General features: G+C 38.7%; 1 protein-coding gene and 1 long non-coding RNA gene across 5 annotated transcripts in view; both read right to left on the bottom strand.

Moving 5' to 3' along the window:
* LOC106086286 (uncharacterized) overlaps positions 1 to 26,623 on the bottom strand; it is a 245,847-nt gene that overhangs the window by 172,212 nt on the left and 47,012 nt on the right. The gene's annotated exons all lie outside the window — the stretch shown is intronic.
* Positions 25,476 to 26,466, bottom strand: LOC106086287 (uncharacterized). Its single transcript, XR_001221114.2, has 2 exons — positions 26,134 to 26,466; positions 25,476 to 26,056 (listed from the first exon to the last, which is right to left on the bottom strand). It is a non-coding gene; the product is annotated as an uncharacterized LOC106086287 (long non-coding RNA).

A 26,623-nucleotide genomic window follows, 5' to 3' on the forward strand; every position in this document is an offset into this window, starting at 1 on the left:
TACAAACTCTATCATCACGGTCATTTGGTGGTAATTATTGAAACTTGAAGCGGTTTTGGTAGCAATTGTTACTTTTTGTTACAATTATGTTAGTGATTAATTTAATGATCGAAGGTTTTATTTTGATGATAAGTGATAAAAGATCGAATCTTTTAAAAATCAAACAACAATCCTTATGTTTATCAACTTAAAAACCAGTAAGGAAAGGAAAAAGTCGGCTGCAGCCGAATATATAATACCCTACACCACCAAGTCTACCTACTACTTTAATAAATATAACCTAGGTCTGAACCAAGTAAGACTTTAATTTTGTATGGCTACTGAATAGAATAGAATTTTGCTAATTTTTCTTACAATAGGTCCTAAATTGTGGATAATGCAGTCTTAGAGCATATGTCGGCTAAAAGATATAAATGAGAGACACAAGTAAATGTGGCCAATTTTGATGAAATTTTGCACATGTATTGGGATCGGACCAACAGTGCGGATACCACACCCTTAAAAGGCCTTATCGGAAAAAGATATGTGTGGTAGCTAAATATATCTAAATCTTGACCGATTTTGATGAAATTTTGCACACGCATTAGGACGTCAATTAAACACTTCATGCAAAATTTTGTAAAGATTGGAACAAAACTGTGGCTACTACAGCCTTAAAAGGCCATATCAGCTAAAGGATATATATGGGATATATCTTGATCGATTTTCTTTAAAATCAATATCGTTCGTCCTTGGACCCAAAAAATTACTTTAGCAAAATTTTACAACACTCTGACAACAAACGCGACCTGTACTTTGATCACAAAAATACATGAACAGTAAGACGAACATAGCTAAATCGAACCAGGAAGTGGTTCTAAGCCGATGTGTATACTTTCCAATGGGTCTAGCTCTTCTTCTTCCCAGTACCACAGTGGTGGTGTAGGGTAAAAACATAACAATAATTATGTAGAAAACTTTTTAACAGAGTGGTTAAGAGAGGGCCAATACTGGAAAAGCATAACTATCTGAAGACATTGGCGTAGGTTTACAAGATGCACATTTGATCAAACCATTTTTCATTCATATAAATTTATCTTGTTTCACTGGGAGTTATGTAAGAAAATTGGGTACATTGTAATGCGACAGGAAATAAAAGTCAATCCAATGGCAGCCGATTGTACGTACCGGATTGACCCGATGGAGTGCAACACTTTACAGCTTCCACGGAAATAGTTACTTGAAATTTTTAGCCTCCCAGCATGGTGTCCAGGTAAGGTCTTGACATGACAGAAAAGGTAAAGTGTTGGTATTATCTTTTTCCAACCTATTCTCCCGCAAGGATTTTTATAATCAATACTAAATTTTGTTCTTAAGACAACTTGAAAAGGATGATGAAAAATATGTTCTAATTTTTACGTTCACAGTTAAGAGGATACATGAATTTTGATGTATTATTTGAAACCCAACTCATTTGAACCGTTGAGTGAAGTGGACAAATTTTTTAATTTGATCTGTAAGAACATCTCGTTACCTTGTAAGAAGTATATTTTTCGAGTAAGTATCGTTAGACCGGAATAACTCTAAAAATGGATTCGATAGATGCAACAGCTGCGGAGATGTACCCGATTTGCTGAAGCTTCAGACTAAGACTTTTGTTTAAGGGGTTGAAGATAAGACCGCTATTACCTAAATCTTTGCTATATTTCTTATCGTTCTTAGTATCATTCGGCCTCGGAAAACCGTACGTATGCTACAAAAACATTATCCAATCGAAGGAATAATAATATGTGACTTGCTTTCAAGTCCATTTAATAGGCTTGTGCGACTTATCCTGAGTCCAAAATGCTGCGGATCCAATAATCTCCAATAATGTCGCTAAAGACAAATCGGTGACGATAAGAATATCTGATTGAGGCTTGTATAGGGTCCGATTCTAATTGATCACCTGCATGGACTAAGGTTCTGCAAGTATAGATGGACTTTAAAAAAGACGGGAGTTTTGTCCAGGAGCAACAAAGGAGGAAAAAACTTCGAACATTAACCGTCGTTCAGATTTTGCCGATTAATTTTCATTCCTGTAAAACCACTTTAGCTGCCTTAAAGTCATTTCTGTCGGCAGGTCAAAGTTTTTCCTTTCGCGGAATAAGAGTAAGTAGACCGGGAAAAAAATAGTAGACTTAGTACTTGTGTACTTCCGTTCCTAAGCACTGAAGATTCAGTAGCATACATCATTCCCTACACTTAAAAAAGTTGACTCATACTTAACATTTCGATTCGAATTTTGATCGCTGACTGTTTTTACTTTTAACATTTGCTCCAATCGCTTCATTCGTAAAGCATTTTTGTGTCTTAAACATTACATATTTTGGATGTTGCAGGTCATAGTAGAAGTCTTTTCTTTCAGCCAAATCGGATTCGAATTGCGCTCAAGAAGTAAAGTCGGGAGATCGGTTCATATGGAGCTATATCAGGTTTTAAAGCGATTCGGACCATACTTGAATGATCTGTTGAATGTCATAAGAAATAACAATTTCGAATAACAATTTCGTTCTATAGAGGCTCAAAAAGTATAATAGGGAGGTCGGTTTATATGGGAGCTATATCTAAACATGAACCGATTTGGCCCATTTCCAATACCATTCACACTACATTTATAAAAAGTATTTGTACAACTTTTCAATCTCCTTTACTCCTTCAAAAGTCATGGTGCATTCGAAAGACCGACGGATGGACATGGCGAGATCAACTTAAAATTTCCATCCTATAAAGGGTTGTAGAAGAATTTTTAATAAGGCGAAAGCTACAAGGATTACACATTGTCTTCTCACGATCCAGATCCCCCCGATCGTTTTACTGTACTACAGTGATACATGCTCGTTCGTCACTTACGTCCTTAACCTGGACTGCGTCGCACCGAGGTTTCGGGTTCACCAAATTTACTGATGGCCAAATTGTCTGCCAGCAGTGTCTTGCATTCGACCCCATATGTCGTCTCAGTTGTCCGATTCCAATTTGCAATTATAAAGGGTGATTTTTTTGAGGTTTGGATTTTCATGCATTAGTATTTGACAGATCACGTGGGATTTCAGACATGGTGTCAAAGAGAAAGATGCTCAGTATGCTTTGACATTTCATCATGAATAGACTTACTAACGAGCAACGCTTGCAAATCATTGAATTTTATTACCAAAATCAGTGTTCGGTTCGAAATGTGTTCATTCACCGTAACGTTGCGTCCAACAGCATCTTTGAAAAAATACGGTCCAATGATTCCACCAGCGTACAAACCACACCAAACAGTGCATTTTTCGGGATGCATGGGCAGTTCTTGAACGGCTTCTGGTTGCTCTTCACTCCAAATGCGGCAATTTTGCTTATTTACGTAGCCATTCAACCAGAAATGAGCCTCATCGGTGAACAAAATTTGTCAAAATTTGAACACATCTCGAACCGAACACTGATTTTGGTAATAAAATTCAATGATTTGCAAGCGTTGCTCGTTAGTAAGTCTATTCATGATGAAATGTCAAAGCATACTGAGCATCTTTCTCTTTGACACCATGTCTGAAATCCCACGTGATATGTCAAATACTAATGCATGAAAATCCTAACCTCAAAAAAATCACCCTTTAATTCATGTGGGTTTCCTATTGTCGCCTCGATTATCCCTCGATGGTATAGCTAGCTCCTGTCTTCAATCCACTCTCCCATTCACCTTAAATCTCATAGTCGCAGGGAGTAGCAACGATGAGTTCAATAAGGCTCAGAACGAATTCAAGAGGGACTCTACATCCGAAGCCGCTAGGCTACGGATTATTCGAACCGTTATAGCTGGTACCATAGGAGAGAAAATGTATGGGCAATGTTTATTACGAAAACCTTTGAACTACTCATGCCGGAAAATATTATTACTAATATACATTCGTCGGATATTGTTGAGAAAGGTGTCATTGTATTAAGAATCCTTTAGGCTATCAACATTATGGCCCATTTTATGTTTCTATATGTTTAAGACAACAACACTTCAAGAACAAAACTTCCGGAACACGAACGGTTTGCAGCAGAGTTACACCATTTAGTGCCAGTCTGCGATCAGCCTCTAAGTGAGTCTGATGGCAGACTGCCACTTGAACCTGCCACTTGAACCTACACCACTTAGTAAATAAGTTTACACGTTCAGGACGAGCTCAGGCTACTATCGGGATCAGCAGGTGGCGGATAGCTGATTGACCTATAGGCTAGCTGTGAAGAATAAGTAGCCCCCGACCACGTGCTGCGAAGACCGAGGACATGCTCCAAAGGATATTTATACCCGAGGACGTATTCGTGACATGGCGAACGGATGCCGCCAGTTGCCTATTCACCCACAGGGGTGCTCTAGCTCTCTGAGCTAGAGGAACTCTTGAATATCATCGGAAGCTATCGGCGAAATTGAAAGACAGATGAGAAAGAACCCATGTCAACCTAAATCCTGCCAGCAGGCAAACAGAATAGGAGTGCATCGAACCCAGCCGATGTAAATCCGGACAAGAAGGCCAAGGAGAATGCAGCTAGTGAATAGTCCGTCCAAAGCGGCAAGCCGAAAGATGAACAGGGAAATGCCAAGCTACCGAAAAAACAGAGAGAGAGCTTGGAAAGGGGCCAAGGAGAAAAACGACATCCAAAAGAGCGACCTAAAGCTGTCATAATTAAACCAGTAGAGTGGTATAGTTATGCCGATGTTCTTAGAAGTTTCAGACAAAATATGAAGCCTGAGGAAACGGAGTAAGTCTGGATTTAGATTCCCACTGTAACCTAATCTAAGCTCAACAAAATCCTGTGAAATCACAAACCGAGAATTTGGTTTGTTAAATTTTATTTTTTATATATAAAAATTGTTTGTCATATAAACTTTTCTCAAAAATGAAAGTTGAATTCTAATATTCACGATTGTCAATTGCGTGATGTAATAGTACCTTTTTCTTATTTCCTCTACTAAATGTGGTAATAAAAAGTTTAGTCTTTTCGTAACTTGTCACCAAGCAAGTGAGCAAACCATTCACTTTCACTAACCAAATTTGAATTTAAAGAGGTAATGCATTTTTTTTTCATACACATTAGACCAACATTTGTTAGCAATTAAACTCGAAAAGAAAGAAAGACAACATAACCATGGGCAACGGGACAATGTAACCTGCCAACGAGCTGACTATTTTATTATTCAAAAGTTGCCTTGACCTTTGGTGATAACCTGCCACCAACTGAAATTTCACTTTCACGATTTTGTTTTTGGAGAAAAACAGCAACCTCAAGGCAGCAAAAAATTCTATTGTTTTTGTATGCACTTCCGTTTAAGAGTTATAAAGGAGACAAAATTTCGTCGCTGTCGTAGAGGCATCTCACCTGCAAGCCATTATGCAAAATAGTCCCACAACGACAACAATGGCATGGATCCCAACCACACCACATATGTGGATATGATAGCTGGGAGGCCTCTTTTGACTTCAATATCATCTTACCACATGGAACCGCAACATAAAAGAGACAGGAGAAGCTTCATGCCTCCAACTTCTTTTGCAAAACGCTCGATAAAGCCTATAAACAACAGCCTCTAATGGATGGATTGATGTTTTTCCTAATCACTATGGTAAGTGTTGCCTTTATGGGGTATTGCAATAATAGCTTCCTTATAAAATTTCAAAAAGCCTTGAAAAGTTTTTTTTTCGGTTTTCCTACCTCCAGATAGAAAATTATATTTCATTAAAGCATTATGTGATTATTTGGCTTTAAAGCAAAAAACAAAATAAAACACAGACACCATCATCATCATTGTTTATGGCCACAATCGATGAGATTTTTCCTACAGACTTCCTCGACATGAAAAATTGCCAGGAAGTGAATAATGAATTTCAAGTTCAAAGTTGTCATGTCCGTCAATTCCACGAAGTATGGTTTGGTATGGTCATCCTCCATTTAAGCCACCGCCAACTAGCCCAACACGTTTGATTTTGGCAAAAAAAAATTGTCGTAAAACTTTTACAACTTTCTTTAAAAATAGATTACCACATTGATATGAACTGACCGACCGACTGAATGGTTGTCGATATGTCTGTTTCTCTTTTGGCATTTATGTCCCCCAAAACAGCCATCAGCAAACTGTCAATTGATTAATGAAAATTTATGCCGTGCTATAGTCAGTGTTAAGTATTAATTGCAAATTTACACAAGTGTTGATTAAATCTACAATTTGTAATGGAAAACTCACGAAAATTGCAAATAAGAAAGGAGATATTAATCACGGGTTAAGCACATGTATAATATCTTTACCAAAACTTAACGTTAGACAAATTATGACAAACTACAGAAATAATGCAAATAAAGAAAGGCTAAAGACGAAATAATAACCTTACTTTTCTGGATGTAAAGGCAAATTGGCCACTGAGCATTCCATTGAAGCTGTTTTCACACTATATATACTTGTCTTATGCCATTTCACTTTTTATGTATCACAAGCCGAAAAGGGCCCGCTCCGCTGCGCCTTCTTTAACTCTCTAATGTGCTTTTAGGGTGGGGACACTTCGCCCTGAATGCGGATATCGAATTCGTGCCATTGTAGCCTATGACGCTGAACGCGTTCGAATCCCGGCAAGGAGCGGAGTTTATCCCCTCTTAATGTTGACGATATTTGTGGGGTACAATGCTATGCATGGTCATTTAAAAAATTTTCCCCAAAGAGTTGACGTACTGCGGAACGCCGTTCGGACTCGGCTATAAAAAAAGGTCCCTTATCATTGGGTTCAAACTTGAATCAGAGAGCACCCTTCTCGATTCCTAGTGGTAATCTTCTTCCTTAGAGTAATGTTTTCATCAGGGGAGGAATGGCAGCTCAGACATTTCGACTCAAATATGAATATCAAATTCGTGCTGCACTTCCAAATCCCTTTAATTTGAGCCCCTTATTGCCCTGACCAGTAAATATGAACCGTTTGGAAGGTATTTTGGGGCACTTTCCACTGAAAATGGATATCAAATTCGTTCTTTATTCCCAACGGAAATGAAGTTCAGTTTAGGGGTTGCTTTAGGGCGTACTCGAAAACACTTGGCTCCAAAATTGGATATCAAATTTATTTTTTACTCTCAAATACCTTTCATTTGAGTCCCATATTGCCATAATGGGTCAAATAATCCATTTGACGTATCTTTAGGAGGAAAAGCGCCACCTAGACTTAAACACAAATTTTAATCTTATATTCGAAATCTACTCCCTAATACCTTTCATTTGAGTCACATATAGCCATGGACGGCTAATATGCCCATTTGGGGGAATTTGGGGGTGGGCGACCTCCCATTACTTGGACCTAAGGTTTTATGCCATATTTGTAATCTACTGCCTTATAATTTTCATTTGAGTCCCATATTGACATGAACTTCGAATATATTTGTTTATAGAAATTTTAGGGTTGGGGCGGGCCCGCTGGGTACTTGGACACAAATTTTAATACCATATTCGTTTTCTGGTCTACAATACCTTTCATTTGAATCCCATATTGTCCCGATCGGTCCATTTTTATTTTTCGATAGTACATCTGGGGCAGGGGGGAGGGTCCGCCCCCTTCCCGATATCAAAACATTATATAACCTATGTTTCCTTCCAGACCAACCTACACAATCTGTGAAAATTTCAAGGAAATCGGTTCAGCCGTTTTTGAGTCTATACGGAACAAACAAACAAACCGACAAACAAACAAAGAAGTTTTTACATGGCATAGTACCTTACAAATGTTGCCAGCTATGAGGGGATAACTACCAGTGAAATTTTTTTTGACGTTCTCGACAGGATTCGAACCCTGGCCTTACTCCAGAATTTTTCGGGCAGGTTTTTAAGGAAATGAGAAACTAAAGTAAAATGGGCAGGTTTTCAAGGAAATGAGAAACTAAAGTAAAGCACATTCTACTTGTCAGAGCCGAATACCACGACGCCTATACAGCTTCTGCAGAATAAATTACTTGCAACCCTTAAGCCTAGTACTGGCTTCGACTTTTCGCATTATAAAAATTGGTGACGAAGAAAATGCGAACACATTCCGAAGAAGTGGTACTGATTAATTAATAGCCCATTTCGTGTAATTAAATACTCACGAAATGGGCACCAATCAACTCTGTTTCAATGATATTGTCTTTGTTGTGTGTTGTTGTTTGACTTTTGCTTGTGTTCTGGCTAAGAATAGAGTCCGTCTGATTTCGCAATAATTTAATAGACATTTTCGCTGCGAATGAAGTCGGTACTAGGTTGGTTTCATGTAGACAAAATAAAATTCGTGTTAGCTAACCGGAACATTAATTTATCGTGGGGATAAACCCCCTTTTACCAATTTGGTTATCTCGTGCACTTTTAAGGTAATTTAGATGATATGGCAGCATTACGCAGCAATCAGCAATTAGAGTGTTTTTAGTAAAAGAGAGTATGAGAACGAAGAACATTTGGACAGTTTTGTAAATGAAAAGTTGCAAATTTCTTCTTTTTGTTGTTCTCGCTCGCAGAAATTTCTTACCGCAGTGCGACACCTCTTTGGAGAGAAGTTTTACATGGTATAGTACCTCACAAATGTTGCCAGCATTAGGAGGGGAAAACCACTGCTGAAAATGTTTTCTGATGGTCTCGCCAGGATTCAAACCCAGGCGTTCAGCGTCATAGGCGGACATGCTAACCTCTGCGCTACGGTGGCCTCCGTTATAATATGCAGCAATCCGTAAAGAAACCATAGCTGTATTCATCGAGACGTTACGTCGCTAACCGGCACAGCATATATTCAGAAAACTAAATTTCTTTAACCAGAAGAATATCGATACGCTAAATTGTAACTATCAGCATTCTTTCTAATCTCTCACACATACAAAAAGATTACAAATAGTAAAAGTAAGTCTTGGAGCATTCACAACCCCCGATCGTCAACATCTGTCGTCTATTGCACTTCGGGCCTCACCTCTTCTTCACTGGATACACATTATAGTGATCGGCAAATCTTCTCCATTTGGCCCCAGTCCCCGTTCTTGATAGTACGGCCCCAATCCTACATGGTTATCCATCCTGGAGGCATTACAATAGAAGTCTATATATTTTCAAATAGCAAGCATGGTAGTTTCAAATAACTTCTTGGACAATGTATAGTGCACACTTTCTGGCATATCGGCATTACTATAAACAAGACATTATTTATAAGCCACAGTTAAATCTGAGGATAATGATACATCTATCAAATAACGACTAGTGCTTACTAAGTTTATTCAGGGTATATTTTGTTCATAACCATATTTGAGCCACATTCAGATCAATTTAAAAAGTCCAACAACTTGCTAGTGTTCGCATTTGCTAATTGAGATATGTCCTCAAACAAATGAGAGCCTACAGTGAAACTCTCAGTGCGGGATACACACACCAGATTTCGTACTCACAGCTGCTGCAGAAGTCTTTACTTGCAATCGTCAGTTTACGAGGGCTACAATCTAATTTTCTGGCCTAGGCAACAAGAAGTGTTGCCAGGTACAATCTGACTTTTCCTTTGAAAAATTTTACATTTTAATGGATGAATGAATTTAGTCGTGTCCGACGCTCGCTCAAAATCGAGTTTCGTATAGGTCGTTCAAAAATGGCCGTTGTACCAGAGAACTTTGATGCCCTGTGTGAACTTATAATGCACGATCGTGATCGTCGTGTAACAAATGGTGAGATAGAGTCATTGTTTGGCATTTATTCCAACACCTTGCCATTAATTAGGGTTGTTCTCGTTCGATTCCCCACCATTAGATAATCGCTCAAAAAAAATGATTGTTTCGAAGAAATGTTAAAAAAATACGATCGCGGTGCTTCAAAATATGTTTGTTAGGTCGTTACAGGTAGTGAATCGTGGATTTATGCGTATAAGCTAGAGCAGGCAAATTTTTCTTCTTAACTACCGATAGAATCGACAAATATACTAAACATATATTAGAAAAAGTATGCATATTTTCAAAAGAAAACACGTAAAAACGACAAATATTCTAAACATATATTAGAAAAAATAAGCATATTTTCAAAAGAAAACACGTAAAAACGAGTAAATTTGGCCGGTCGAGTTTTGAATACCCATCACACACCTGGATACCAGTACAATTGCCAATCAGCTGTACGAGCGATATTTGAGAGATTGGTTGTCCTGCCTTCGATCACGCTTACATTAAAAGCTCTTTGCAAATGTTTGTTCTGAGAACCCTAAACTCTTTTGGGCTTTGCCCTTCTGACATCATAATGGAATGGAATTCTAAAGTTGGAATTTCCCACAGCTAAGACCATGAACTGGAAACTGTTCCACAGGGCTATTACTTCAGTTATCATCATGATTACTAAAGGGTCTTTCAATAAGAGCACCACAAAAGTTATTTTAAATATAGCAAAAACGTTTGTGGATATCAATGAAATTCTTTATTTCTGTGAAAGTACGATGCCATTATATATGAAAGTCGATTTCTTTTGCATGGCCACCGCGGACACGCTTTCAGAAGTCCGGACACTGAACCCAATTTTCGATGGTTTTCAAGCACAAATCGGCCGATACTGCTGCAATTTCGCGTTCAATATTTTTACGAAGTTTGTCAATCTTCACTGGCTTGTTCGCATAGACCATAGACTTGAAATAGTCTAACCACAGGGTTAGACAGTCTAAGGGACCATTTCGTGAGACAACACGTTCTTCAAACTTGGTTTTCAATGAATTAATTGTGACATTCGCTGTGTGGCTTGTGGCGCCGTCCTGTTGGAACCACATGTCCTCCAAGTCCATATCATCCAATTTGGGGCCAAAAATATTCTGTTATCATTGTACTGTAGAGATACCCATTCACAGTAATGTGCCAGCCTTGATCATCACGAAGGATGTACTGCCCAATGATGCCGCTGGTCCATAAACCGTAATTTATTCGCGATGCAAAGGTAACTCATGAAGTACGTGTGGATTGCTATCTCAACAATAACTCATAATTTGCTTATTGACGAAGGCATTCAGCCACAAATGAGCCTTATCACTAAATTGGACGTAGCGCTCTTAACGTTGAGGTCACTGACTCCGAATTTCGGTAGTAAATTTTAATCATTTCGGCACGTTGTTGGCTCGTATATCTTTTCATCATGAAATGGCAAACCTCACTGAAGAGAAATGTCAAAAGAGCGGCAATATGACTTCATTTGCTGTCCCTATCGGTCTACTTTTGTAGCGTCCCTGTTAAAAATCCCTTAAATCAGCCAATGATTACAGCTTTTAGAGGTTCAAGAAGTGAAGCCGCGGGTTTTGGGGGATTCACGCAGAAAATTCCAGCGTGATTCGTTTCTTGAGGTTTCTTGGGATTCGGAAGCCAAAGAACGTTTCAACGTCCCTGTTGAAAGCCCCTCAATCAGCCAATGATTACAGCTTTTTGAGGTTCAAGAAGTGAAACCGCGGGTTTTGGGGTATTCACGCAGAAAATTTCAGCGTGATTCGTTTCTGAGGTTTCTTGGGATTCGGAAGCCATACCACGTTTCAGCGAGCAACAACTGTCGGTTCGAGATGCGTAAGAAGGAGGCCAACGTAGGGCAAAGGTGACAGGATGTCCGTCTACGATGCTAATGACCTGGGTTCGAATCCTAGCGGCAAATTTCAGCGGTGGTTATCCCCTCCTAGCTGACGACATTTGCACTGTAAAAACTTGAACCCAAAGACAGGTCGCACTGTGTCAGGTCGTTCGGCTCTAAAAATCAGGTTCCTTATCATTGAGCTTAAACTTAAATCGGACAGTACTAATTGATTTGTGAGAAGTTTAGTAATGGAATGTTCAAGGGCAAAAAGTTAAACGTACAAAATTGCAGTGCCCGACCTGTTAATTTTTTTTTATCTACATAAGTGGAAATATAGACACCCCGGTAGCTGAGTTGGTAGTGTCCTCGGATTGGCAGTGCGGCGGTTGTGGGTTCGATTTCCACCAGAAGTCCTGGTCTGTCGCTACTGTGGTACCACAATTAAACAAACAAACCAAATTAAACTATTGATACTATTGATCAATTGTTTGTCAACTCTAGTATAAGCCCAAAAAAAAAAACAACAATCGACTGTGTGGGTCTACGAAGTCCAGCCTAATCCAACTAAAGTTGTTTAGGCAAGTAGCACTTCGAAGCAAATAGTCAGCTGTTTTTTCGGTCATGTCGCGACTTTTCCGGTTGGTCAACGTACGACGGTCAATACTAAGTAGCGCATCACAATTTGATTGCCTGAAGGAAGAAACTCTCGCATGTTCACCAAAACCGACGCCTTTTTGACCAACCAAACCATCGAATTCATGTGTCATCCGCCATGCAGCCCTGACTTGGCAACCAAAGCATTTTGGCAAATTTGCCCATGAACATTCCAGGAACAGGTTTAGGTCAAAAATTTATGTAACAGCCATCGTATCAGCAAGGTTTCCAATCAGACAATGAAATGTCATGACGGACACAATGAGTGAGACTTCTATTTAAGTCAACAACTACCTCTTCAAATCTAGATGGGGCCATATAATTTTGACTCTCCGAGACTGCTCCTCAAATGGCCCATCCGCTTAGTCCAATTTTGGCATACTCTTTACCACATTGAAGCCGGTATCTCACGAATAAATACTTTAATGTTGACTTCCAATGCTTGTATGTCTCTATAGACATACGGTTTTACATAGCCCCACAAAAATAGTCTAAAGGTATTAAATCGCACGATCTAGGCGGCCAAATGACCAGTCCCGAACGTGAAATAAAATGTTCACCGAACTTGCCTCTCAATAAGTCTATTGTTACCTGAGCTGTGTGGCTTGTGGCACCGTCTGGTTGAAACTACATGTCATGCAAGTCAAGCTCTTGCATTTTGGGCAACAAAATGTTGGATATCATCTCACAATAGCGCTCACCATTCACAGTTACGTTACGATTCGCATCATATTTGAAGAAGTACGGTCCAATGATGCCACCAGCCCATAAACCACACCAAACTGCGAGTTTTTTGGATGCATTGGTAGCGCTTGCAATGCTTCTAGCTGGTCTTCACTCTAAAATCGACAAATCTGCTTATTACGCACCCATTGAGCCAAAAATGAGCTTCGTCTTAAAACGGAAGACGAGAGCTGTTCACTTTCCTAACGCACGCATTTTGATAAAATTCAATATTATCAAGCGTTGTTCGTTTGTAAAACGGTTAATGAGTAAATTATAGACCAAACTGAAGATGTTTGATAGTGAAACAAAACACATAACGTGCGTGAGCTGTTTAAACCAGTGTTGCCAAAAAGATAATAGCTAAATTACCACCCTTTACAATCATGGGCTTGATGCGGAGATTCAAGTGGTACTCAAAGCTGCTGGACAATTACTCCTTGGTGAGTGATTACAATTATTATATAGGGAGACGACCGTAGCGCAGAGGTTAGCATGTCCGCCTATGACGCTGAATGCCAGAGTTTCAGTTCCTGGCGAAACCGTCAGAAAAAAATTTTCGGCGGTGGACTTCCCCTCTTAATGATGGCAACATTTGTGAAGTACTATGCATTGTAAAACTTCTCTCCAAAGAGATGTCGCACTGCGGCACGCCGTTTGGACTCGGCTATAAAAAGGAGGCCCCTTATCAATGATCTTAAACTTGAATCGGACTGCACTCATTGATATGTGAGAAGTTTGCCCCCGTTGCTTCATTGGCAAAATTTCAGTAACTATGTTCAATTGCAGACAATTAGATAGGCGTTACACCATGATAAGAAAGGTGGAGAAGTAAAACACAAAGATTTAGTAAGTCAGTGCTTTTATTCCGGACCAGCCCGTGACTTTCAAGTGGCTAACATTAGTATATAGTGAAAAGTCTTTTTAATATTCGAATTACCTATCCGCTAATTATTCACAACAGTATGGATGCATAGCGATAAATGTAACTTAAATTCAAATGTCAAATCATAGTAAACATAGCCCTTAAAAGGAAAATTTGAGTAACTTATTCTAAATGGTCCAAAGTCCAAACTCTTATAGTTTATACACAGGTAAATAGACCAAGACTTGTCTTCTTCCAAAAATTTTAATTTGTAGTTTTATTGGGTTGCCCAAAAAGTAATTGCGGATTTTTTAAAAGAAAGTAAATGCATTTTTAATAAAACTTAGAATGAACTTTAATCAAATATACTTGTTTTACACTTTTTTTCTAAAGCAAGCTAAAAGTAACAGCTGATAACTGACAGAAGAAAGAATGCAATTACAGAGTCCCAAGCTGTGAAAAAATTTGTCAACGCCGACTATATGAAAAATCCGCAATTACTTTTTGGGAAACCCAATATTTTATGTCCAGCAAAACCACCAGGTGTTTTCTGGTTGCAGTAAATGGAGCACTCTCTCCTCCCAAGTGATTTAGCTAGTTCTCTATGGGTCCATCTTTCATCCTTCTGCACTAGGTTATAATACCCTGTACCCCAGTATTGGTGTATAGAGTATAATGACAGACTCGGGTGTTACGATTTAAAGCGTTTGTGTTCCCTCATTCATGGTGTTGTGTATCTTTTAAGATTCAGTAATTTTTTTTCAATTATATTTCCTCGCAAACAGTTTCGAAGAGAAACAAATTTCCGTAAACATTTTAAAAAGATCTAAATGAAAAAAACAATTTTTCGGTGATTTTAGAGAATCTTTCAACGTTACGTTATTTACAAAATCAAATGACCTTGCATTAATTAGTATGTTGTACATAATATATATTTGAACAAGCTACTCGGACCATTCATTACTATGCCTGCCTTCAAGCTCACCATGTAGTATTTGTACTTCGAAAATTCTTTGTTCCGCGGCGGGGAATAGTATTAACGTTAATCTTTTCATGTCAATTCATTGGAAACTTGCGTTGAGTTATTTGTTTATTTCGCTGGGCTAGTTATTTAAATTTTAGTAATTACGATTGAATAAATTGCTCTCGCATACATAGTCAGTGCATAAAATGCTATACAATTTACATGTGAAGTTTTAGCACAAAGCAGGCAAATAACTAGGTAGCCACACGGATAGACGAACAGATAGTTAGTTAGGCAGGCAAATAAGTGCGAATAAATTAGTACACCTGAGTTAAAATCTAGCTAAAGGTCAAGTTGGGAGCAAAAGTGTTCGCATATAACAGACACCGGTTGCAAACAACGGCTCGTGGTCAAGACAGTGATAGTGTCTACATCTTTAGCTCGTAGTATTTATCTTAAGTTAGCATTGGGGGTAGTTTATTAAAAGGGAGAAATAAAAAAATGTGAAATGAATAAGGAAAGAGCAAAGAAATATCTGCGAGAAAGAGCTGCTTCTGTTATATTCAATTCTTGTTTGACTTCGAACAAAGTTTTCTTAATTTTAAATTTGATAAAGATCGGAAAAAGTTTTCATTGCACATTAGTAAATTAATGGTCGTCATTGCAGTAGCTACAGCCAGCATTGGGCATTCTAAATGGGACATATCGGCTTATAATTGTATGTAGCTCCTTTATAAATTGACTGTGCGCTCTGAGCCTCTAGCAGCCACAATTTTCATGAAACTGGGCTCTTACCAATTAGACCCTAGAATCCTTTTTTTTGTCGAATATAGCAGATATTTGAGAAACGAAGAAAACGTGTAACTTCAAATACCCACACTATATATGGCTAGATAAGTTTCATATAGGTCAAATGCAATGAAAAATGCAAATCTGCCCATGAACATTTCATCAAGAAACAGGGACAAATTTTTCACATATAATGAGGGCTGCCCGATTCAAGTATTGAGGTATTTGATAAAGGTTCTCATTTTTAAGCATTGCTATTCTAAGTCTTTTTAGCCACGTCCGTCCGTCTGTTTGTCGAAACCACTTTTATTTTTGAAGGAGTAAAGGCGCTTGAAACTGCACAAATACTTCTTATAAGTTCAGGTCGGTTGGGATTGTAAATACGCAAAATCCATCTATGGTTTGATATAGCTGCCATATATACCAATTTTCCGATTTGATTTCTTGAGCCTCTAGATGGCGCAGTTATTATCCAATTTTGCAGAAATTAGGCACAATGGCTTCTTCTATGACCTCCAACTTAAGTGCCAAGTATGATCTGAATCCGTCCATAACCTGATGTAGTTCCCATATAATCCGGTCTCCAGGTTTGACTTCTTGAGCTTTTAAAGGGTGCAATTATTATCCGATTTGCTGAAATGTTGTACTATGTAGAGCTTGCAAAATATCGATGGTACTATCGATATTTAATTTTTTGACTGTATATCGATTGATATTTTTCGATGGATACTATCGCAAAAGTTAAATTTTTTGCAAAACTAAACAAAAATAAGCAATCCGACACTGAATGTATCCTTTAAGATACATTGCGCCTATAGAGGGCGCAATTTTTATACGACTGGACTAACTTTTTGTACAATGACATCTTTCATGACTTCCAACTGACTTTACTATCCTTGTTTTTATTTGGTCTGTGCATTATATTGCTTCTATATAAATCGATCTCCTTATTTTTGCTTCTCATTTTCGTTTGAAATATAGGTGATGGGAAATGATCAATATTGATACTATCGAAAATATCAGATGTTGCGATTATCGATAGTTGGCCAGCTCTAGTAATATGACTTCTTCTATGACCTCCAAAATACGTTCCAAGTACGGTGGGAATCGGTCTAAAACCTGATATAGTTTCCATATAAGCCGGTCTCCCGATTGCACTTATTGGGCCACTAGAGGGCGCAGTTCTTGATTGATTTGGCTGACTCCTATAGGCTTTAACCTACATACCGATTATGGTCTGAATCGGTCCATAACCTGGTATATCCCCCATATAAACCGATCTTCCGATTTTACTTCTTGAGCCTCTATAATGCTACCCTGCAATTTTGCGCAATGATTTCTGCTAAGGTCTCCATCATCCAAACCAATTATGGTTCGAATCGGTCCATAACTCCAATAGCACAGCGATTCTTATCTATTATTATTAGTCTATAAAGATATAACGGGTAAAAAAACTTGACAAATGCTATATATGGAGGAGGGTATATAAGACTCGGTCCGGCCGAACTTAGGGGTTTGGTTAGGTTAGGTTGAAAAGAGGGTGCAGATATTAATTCACCCCATGCCACTATGGACATACACCTAAGCCAGTAATCAGGTTGTTGTGCGTTCTAAAAACTATAAAGTAACCTCAAAAAAGAAAATTTTAAGATAGGAATTCCGTGCTACTTAAAAAATCCTTAATTGTTTTCAATACCATTCCCCTAAGTTGGTTCATGTGCCGTTATCTATTAGACGCGAAAGCCGGGCAATGACAAAGGAAATGCTCCAATGTCTCACCATCTTCCCCGCATGCCCAACATGTTACTATCACTTGCCGCACCGATTTTACATAAGTGAGCTCGTAGTCCTATGTGTCCCGTTATGATACCAATAGCTATACTGACCTCCTACTTACTTTCTTTCAGTAATAACCTCGTCCCACGATCTGGATCCCTCCATAGGCTTTTCGCCGTCCCGCCAACGGCTTCGACGTTCCACAGGGTTGCATGCACATTCGACGCCCCGCCCTTAATTCAGGACTGCGTCGACCCGAAAGGCTTCGGGTTAACCAAGTTTATTGAAGGCAGTCTTCTTGCCCTAACCGCCAAATCGTCTGCCCTTTCATTTCACCTCACACCGTTATGGCCCGGCACCCAAACGATGCGGACTTTGCCATCCTCACAGAAGGCATTAATCTCCCTCTTACACTGCAAGACTGTTCGTGACCTTACCGTCCTGGTTGTTATTGCCCTTGTGGCAATTTTACTGTCGGTAAAAATGTTCACACTCGACGTCCTCCTCAATCCATTCTCCCATCGCCTTAAGTCTCATAGCCGCAGTGACTGCCTCACACTTAATCTGTATGTCACACTGACCTCACACTTAATCTGTATGGGTCGGATATCTAGAATAGTTTTCCAGTAGTGGGCGTGGTCCTCATCGCTCCGCCTATGTCAAGACAACATGTTCTCGGAACCTGTTGTATGGTCCATATGGTAGGGGTTAATCACCGCTGAAATTTTTTTCACATGTTCTCGCCAGGATTCACGTTCGGCGTCATAGGCGGACATGGTAACTTCTGCACTACGGTGGCCTTCATATAGGTCAAATAAGTAATTTATATGCAATCGGCATACTTAATACTGAAGCCCTCTTTTTTCTGCAATTCATTTTATTTTCTCTTCAGCACATCGATATATAACAGGCTGTGATTCCCGGACATGACAATACCCATATCCAAATTTTATCTGTATTTAATTATGGCCGGTTTTCCCATCGCATACCCCCCTCATTTAGTGAAAAAATACGCTTCAAAAAGTTGAACCAGAGTGGTCTTTACACCTCATAAATTCCAAACCAAGAGGAAATTCGCACAACTACGTAGCTGTGTTGCAATCGCTTTTGCAAAAAAAAAAAACCATCAGCACAAAAAAACCGTCTGCAAAAATGGATATTATCGTCTTTTTTAGCTGGCTCTTTGTGTGGTTTCCTTACCAAAACAGTCGCTGTTAATTAAAAAAGGTCATTGTCACCTTTTTCATCATAACTTTTCTTAGCCAAAAAAAAAACACACGCAAATGACTGTGAGACATTTGGCCAGAGCATATAAACGCGTCAAATAAATAGGAAAAAAACTTGTTTTTACCAAGAGGAAATTCACGAAAACATAGGCAAGTTTTTGTCGCACAATTGCACCTCTGTCGTCTGAGCCAGCATCCTTCCCCATTCTCCAAAGTCTGTCTGTCCGTCTGTGTGGAACCAGCCCATTTGTCTTTTCATCCGCCTCGTTTATGGCTACATGCGATTTTTGTCGCCTTTCTTTCTACCGCAAATCATAGGAAAATTCAATGAACATTTTTAAAAGTCTACACTTATGTTTCGGCGGCGGAAAGCAAAACACATACTTGTAGAAAAAGGCGTCATGTTATGTTTTGTGGCAAACCAAAAAAAAATAAAACTTGCAACTGCGCATGTGCACACATGTTTGAATAACATGTTCGGAAGTTTTTAACAAAAACAACATTTGGCAGTGCCACAAATAAATTGGTAGTTCAATTTTTTCGAGACTCTTGACTTTTGGGTGCAACAGCAGCCGCAGCAGCAACCAGCCCACCATCTCCAGACAAAACGAAACAAAGTGGCCATCTGTCTCTCTGTCAATAGATTATGAATGAGTGTAGCTTCACTGATTACAGTTAAAAAGAATGGTCAAAAAAGGTTAAAAGCAAAAAAGCTTAAGATGAAAGTGATAGTCCTTTTACGGGTAATACATACAAATTGCAAATTTTTGCCAATGAACATTCCACTTAGGGACAGGGGCAAACATCTCACATATCAATGAGTGCAGTCCAATTCAAGTTTTAAGCTCAATGATAAGAGGCCTGCTTTTTATAGCCGAGTCCGAACAGCGTGCCGCAATGCGACACCTCTTTGGAGAGAAGTTTTACATGGCATATTACCTTACAAATGTTGCCAGCATTAGGAGGGGAAGCCACAGATGAAAATTTTTTCTGGTGGCCTCGCCAGGATTCGAACCCAGGCGTTCAGCGTCATAGGCGGACATGCTAACCTCTGCGCTACGGTGGTCTTCCGTAATACATACAGTCAGGAAAAACGAAAAAAAAAATAATTTATGTAATGATTACCAATTTATTAGTTGGATAGACCAAAAGAAAAACGAAACCTTATTCACTCTATAAAAGATGCCGTGTTATCCATACTTGTATATCAGAAGCATCCATCACAGAATCCATGGTGCTATCAGCAGTACTGAGGCTAGGAATACGGCACACAGGGTAACTCTGCTATCAGTAGAAACCCATAGCGTCTGTTTGTTTTGTACGAAGAAGAAAGAGAAGGAAAAATGTGAGTGTGTATTTAAATTCCCAGTGAACCAAATTTCGGATGCCAGACATTTCTGTACAAATTCTGAACTCTTCCAACAAGACCTTACCGAAATCATTCCGAATTCTGTTTGGTTTTCTGAGGGATTTTTTCCGACAATTCTGAAAGAGTTCTGAACGATTTCTAAACGTCTTGTAGTGGGAGTTTTTTTTTTGAATTTTTCGTCCGACGGTTCAAGAGGAATTCTGAACGATTTCTCGACTGTTTGTCTGTAAGAAAAAATATGCTTGTTTGCATATTTTTGTTTGTGAACCATTGGATGCTACCGTAACACAGAGGTTAGCATGCTGGGTTCGAACCCTCCCGAGAAAATCAGAAAACATTTTCAGTCGTGGTTATTCCATGCTGGATACATTTGTGAGGAACTATGTCATGCAAAAACTTTTCCCCTTCGGATTCGGCTATAAAATGAGGATTCTTAATGGAATGTTTAAGAGCAAATTTGAAATTTGAACCATCAGAAAACACATTTGAATACTGTATGAATTCTTTCAGAATTGGTAAGAATTCGATGAGACAAGTCGGAAAATATATCCGATTCGGTCAAAAATTAATAAGACGAGTCAAAGAAACATACGAATTCTTAAGGAATTCTAATATACTCTCGGTCGGAAATCGATGATACCAGTCGGAAAACACATCCGTATTCATTAAGACTCAATATCAGAATTTGGTCAGAAGTCTTAAGGACAAATCGAATTTCCCATAATTTTGGTTTAGAATTATGTCAGAAACATCAGATTTCCCTCCGATATTTCGTTGTGTCAACTACTCCATATCTTTTTCGTTAAGAATTCAGGCAGACTTCGGATAAATTTTCCGACTTTCAGCATGATCGCCTATGACGCTGAGTGCATGGGTACGAATGCTCGCGAGAACATCGAAAATAATTTTTAGACGTGTAATTTTAAGTTGGTGACATTTATGAGTCGTTAAAAATTCAGATAGACTTCGGATCTGAATTCAGATGAATTTTCCTTTCATTCAGACTTCTGACTGAATTATGAACGCTTTGTTCACTGAGGAGCCAGAAAGAAGTCCAACATTTTTATACCCTCCATTATAGGATGGGTGGTATACTAATCTAGTCATTCCGTTGGCAACATCTGGAAATATTGATCTGGGGCCCCATAAACTATACATAGATCACCTTCTAAGTCGATCTAGCCATGTCCGTCTGTCTGTCCATCCGCCGTAATCACGATAGCGGTTGAACGAATAAAGATATCCGCTTGAAATTTTATACAGATTCTTCTTATTGATGTAGGTCGTTGGGGATTGCAAATAGGCCATATCGGTTCAGATTTGGATATAGCTCCCATATAAACCGATTTACTGATTTGACTTCTTGAGCCCCAGGAAGGCGAAATTGTTATCTGATTTGTCTGAAATTTTGCTCTATGTGTTTTGATACGACTTACAATAACTGTGCTATGCACGGTTTAAATCGGTCAATAACCTGATACAGCTCCTTCATAAAAACCGATCTCTCGACTTGACTTCTTGAGCCCATGGAAGCCGTAATTGTTATCCGATTTGGCTGACATTTTGCAATAAGTGTTTTGTTATGACTTCCAACAACCGCGCAAGTACGATCCAAAACGGTCAGTAACCTGATACAGCTCCCAAATAAACCGATCTCCCGATTTTGCATATTAAACCACCTGGAGGCCGCAATTGTTATCCGATTTGGCTGAAATTTTGCACTAATTGTTTCAGCCCATAACTTGATATAACTTCGTTAAAACCGATCTACCAAATAGACTTCTACGGCACCTAGATACTTAAATTTGTGCCTGATTTGGCAGAAATTTGGTGCGTAAACACACAGATGTCTTTAAGTACGTTTGTTTTGGGGAAATTTTTTACAGAATCCATGGTGGTGAGTTCTCAAGATTCGGCCCTGCCGGACTTGGCACACTTTTACTTGTTACCATATAATTAAACAATAGGAAATGACTTTGACTTTCGAAATGATTGTGAGCTAAAGAAGCGAATCTTTAAAATAACGATACTATCTATAAACTTAAGTCGCTATATATAGGAGGATTTTCATACCCTACACCACTACTGTGGTACAGGGTATTATAACTTAGTGAATTTGTTTGTAAAGAGAGATAGGCCCAATGATATGTATACCGATCGACCCAGAATCATTTTCTAATTCGATTTAACTATGTCCGTCTGTCTGTCTGTCCATGTTAATTTGTGTACAGACCGCAATTTTCATCCGATCGTCTTAAAATTTGGTTAGGCATGTTTTTCGGCCTTAAGACGAAGCCTATTAAAATTGAAAAAAATCGGTTCAGATTTAGATATAGCACGCATATATAGGTTCGTCCGATTTGCAGTAATAATGCAATAAAATGATCATTTGTTAACCGATTTTCTTGAAATTTGCCAGGAAGGATTTTTTATGACTCTTGACATTACTGGTGAATTTCGTAAAAATCGTTTTAGATTTAGACATCACATCACATAGATTTAGACGATCACATATATCACCCGTTCTTCAATCGTAGAGCGCAGTTACTGATCATTCTTCTCAAAACTTTGCACAACGTTTTCCTCGATGAATTCCTCAATATCTGCAAAGTGTAGTCGAAATCGGTTCAGATTTAAATATAGCTCCCATATATATGTTCGTCAGATTGGACTTATATTGCAATAAAGTGGTCATTTGTTAACTGATTATCTCAAAATTTGAAAGTAGGGATTTTCTTATGTCTTTAAATATTACTGGTGAATTTCATATAAATCGGTTTAGATTTATATATAGCTGTCATATATGTATTTCGCCCGATTTTCACTTCTAGGGTCATAGCAAGCGCATTATTAGCCAATATTGCCAAAATTGTGCATAACTCTTTCCTCCATGCCTGCCACAATATCTAGAAGTTTGGTCAAAATAGGATCAGATTTAGATGTAGCTCCCATATATATGTTCGTCAGATTTTGGCTAGTTTGCAATAATGTTTTCATTTGTCCACGGTATTTAGTACAGTTTGAACCCATCCGAAAACATCCGCCGCGGTCCATCAAAATTGGTTCAGAATAAGATATAGCTCACACTTTGTAGCTATAATGTAGGTGCAGGGTATTATAAAGTCGGCACCGCCCGACTTTCGCCTTTCCTTACTGTTTTTATACCCACCACCGAAGGATGGGGGTATATTCATTTTGTCATTCCGTTTGCAACACATCGAAATATCCATTTCCGACCCTATAAAGTATATATATTCTTCATCAGCGTAAAAATCTAAGACGATCTAGCCATGTCCGTCCGTCTGTCCGTCTGTCTGTTGAAATCACGCTACAGTCTTTAAAAATAGAGATATTGGGCTGAAATTTTGCACAAATTCTTTTTTTGTTCATAAGCAGGTTAAGTTCGAAGATGGGCTATATCGGACTATATCTTGATATAGCCCCCATATAGACCGATCCGCCGATTTAGGGTCTTAGGCCCATAAAAGCCACATTTATTATCCGATTTTGTTGAAATTTGGGACAGTGAGTTGTGTTAGGCCCTTCGACATCCTTTGTCAATTTGGCTCAGATCGCTCCAGATTTGGATATAGCTGCCATATAGACCGATCCTCCGATTTAGGGTCTAAGGCCCATAAAAGCCACATTTATGATCCGATTTCGCTGAAATTTGGGACAGTGAGTTGTCTTAGGCCATTTGACATGTTTCTTTAATTTGGTCCAGATCGGTTCAGATTTGGATATAGCTGCCATATAGACCGATCCTCCGGTTTAGGATCTTAGGCCCACAAAAGCCACATTTATTATCCGATTTTGATGAAATTCGGGGCAGTGAATTGTGTAAGGCCCATCGACATCCTTCGTTAATTTGGCTCAGATCGGTCCAGATTTGGATATAGCTGCCATATAGACCGATCCTACGATTTATGGTCTTAGGCCCATAAAAGCCACATTTATTATCTGATTTTGCTGAAATTTGGGAAGAGTGAATTGTGTTAGGCCCTTCAACATCCTTCTTCAATTTGGCCAAGATCGGTTCAGATTTGGATATTGGTGCCATATAGACCGATATCTAGGTTTTAGGTTTTGGGGCCATAAAAGACGCATTTATTGTCCGATGTCGCTGAAATTTGAGACAGTGAGTTGTCTTAGGCCATTTGACATGTTTCTATAATTTGGTCCAGATCGGTTCAGATTTGGATATAGCTGCCATATAGACCGGTCCTCCGGTTTAGGGTCTTAGGCCCACAAAAGCCACATTTATTATCCGATTTTGATGAAATTCGGGGCAGTGAATTGTGTAAGGCCCATCGACATCCTTCGTTAATTTGGCTCAGATCGGTCCAGATTTGAATATAGCTGCCATATAGATCGATCCTCCGATTTATGGTGTAAGGCCCATAATAGCCACATTCATTATCCGATTTTGCTGAAACTTGGGACAGTGAGATGTGTTAGGCCCTTTGACATATTTCTTCAATTTGGTCCAGATCGGTACAAATTTGGATATAGCTGCCATATAGACCGATTTCTTGATTTATGGTTTTGGGCCCATAAAATGCTCATTTATTGCCCAATGTCCCCGAAATTTGGAACAGTGAGTTAAGTTAAGCCCCTTGACATACTTCAGCAATATCGCATAGATCGGTCCAGATTTGGATATAGCTGCCATATTGACCGATATCTACGTTTTAGGTTTTGGGGCCATAAAAGACGCATTTATTGTCTGATGTCGCTGAAATTTGAGACAGTGAGTTTGGTTAGGCTCTTCGACGTCGATCTTCAATTTTTCCCAGATCGGTCCAGATTTTAATATAGCTGCCATATAGACCGATCTCTGGATTTAAAGTTTAGGGCCCATGAAAGTGGCATCTATTGTCCGATTTCGCCGAAATTTGGGACAGTGCTTAGTGTTAGGCTCTTCGACATGTTTATGCAACTTGGCCCAAATCGGTCCAGATTTCAATATAGCTGCCATGTAGACCGATATCTCGATTTAAAGTCTTGGCCCCATAAAAGGCGCATTTATAATCCGATTTCACTGAAATTTGACACAGTGACTTATGTTCGGCTTTTCGACATCCGTGTCGTATATAGTTCAGATAGGTATGAGGTATATGAGTATGAGGTATGAAATTTTTACCGAATTTTGATGAAAGGTGGTTTACGTATATACCCGAGGTGGTGGGTATCCAAAGTTCGGCCCGGCCGAACTTAACGCCTTTTTACTTGTTTTTTCTGAGTTAGGTTTTTCGGGGTGCAAGCACTGGTTGGTGTTAAGTGTTTAGTGTATTCCGCTGTTTCATCACTAGGCAACTCATTAACGAGAACAACTAAAAATAGTTAATTTTTTCTAACCAAAATTTGTGCTCTGTGGGCCACACAGCAGTTCAATGAATATTCATCGTTTTATCGAAAAAGTTTGTTCAGCGATGAGGGTCATTTTGTGCCTTAAAACATACGTAAACAAACAAAACTGTGGCATCCAGAAAAAAAGTTTGGTGTGGTTAATGGGCAGGTGGCATCATCGGTCCATTTTTCTTCAAAGACGATTGAATCTTACCTTAAAAAGTGAATGGCAAAGACCAAACCATCAATTTTGCCTTTCGGTAATTGTGCGGATCTCTCTTATATTTTCTACAACTTCAAAATTGAAAAACTGAATATAAAACTAAAATAACAACAACAACATTGTTTTTCTTAAAAGAAGCCCAAATTAACCCCTTACGTGAACTTTTAATTTTCCACAATTCTTATGGAGAGACAAACAAATTCTTCACTTAACCCACGCCCATTGACTTGATGCTATACGAATGTAGGTTAAAAAACGCCATGACCATCTCAAGTGGACTTTACATTTTACATCTTTGTTACATGGTTTTGGCGTGAGCTCTAAGTCACCCAATGATGCATAGATGCGAAATGGAAAGACCCCAATTGTTGACCCTTTTTACTGACGTTTAATTTAATTTCATACGCACCCCCCATCGATAGATTTCCTAAGAGATTGTTAATTGGATGTATGTAACAGAAAAAAAGAAACATGGCAAGAATGAAAACAGAACTCGGAAGAAACGTTTATCATTTCCAACTCAAGTAGTTTTTTGCGGTCTTAGTCTGTTGCCTAATTCAAATCCTCCATGCTCTAGAAGAAAAGGGGGGAAATTGTTTTGTGAAGAAATTTTTAAATTTCACTTTTCTTTTTTTGTTTTGACCACTTACGGTTATTTGCCTTAGAACGATGAGATATTTTTTCTTGTTGTTTGTATATGTGTCTGGCCTTTGTTTATGAATTCGTCTATTCATTCAAAATATTTCGATGCCGTTTGGATGATAATTAAAAATGCTTCCGTCTAGAGGGAGGGAACAAATTTGCCTTCGCCATTCCGTCATAATTAATGGATTTCTGTTCATTGTCTCTATTTTTTGGATTTTACAGAACTAATGAAATTTTGGGGAGGGAGAAAAGAGAAGCAAAAACGTATATCATTCATCCACAACCGCTTGTATATTGCCAATATTTGTTTCCAAAACAATGCTCTGTGACGATAGAAAAATTAATAAAAATCATTGAACATGATTTGACTAAAAAAACACAAAGGCTGTCATCTTTTGTCAAGTCGCTTAAATAAAATGTATGCCAGTAGTTTATGGGCATTTAACGGCTTGTCAATCCATTGATGTCTCAAAAGATTTGGCCGTTTTCTACTCT

Source organism: Stomoxys calcitrans, chromosome 4 (genome assembly GCF_963082655.1).
Source record: "Stomoxys calcitrans chromosome 4, idStoCalc2.1, whole genome shotgun sequence".
Classification (NCBI taxonomy): domain Eukaryota; kingdom Metazoa; phylum Arthropoda; class Insecta; order Diptera; family Muscidae; genus Stomoxys; species Stomoxys calcitrans.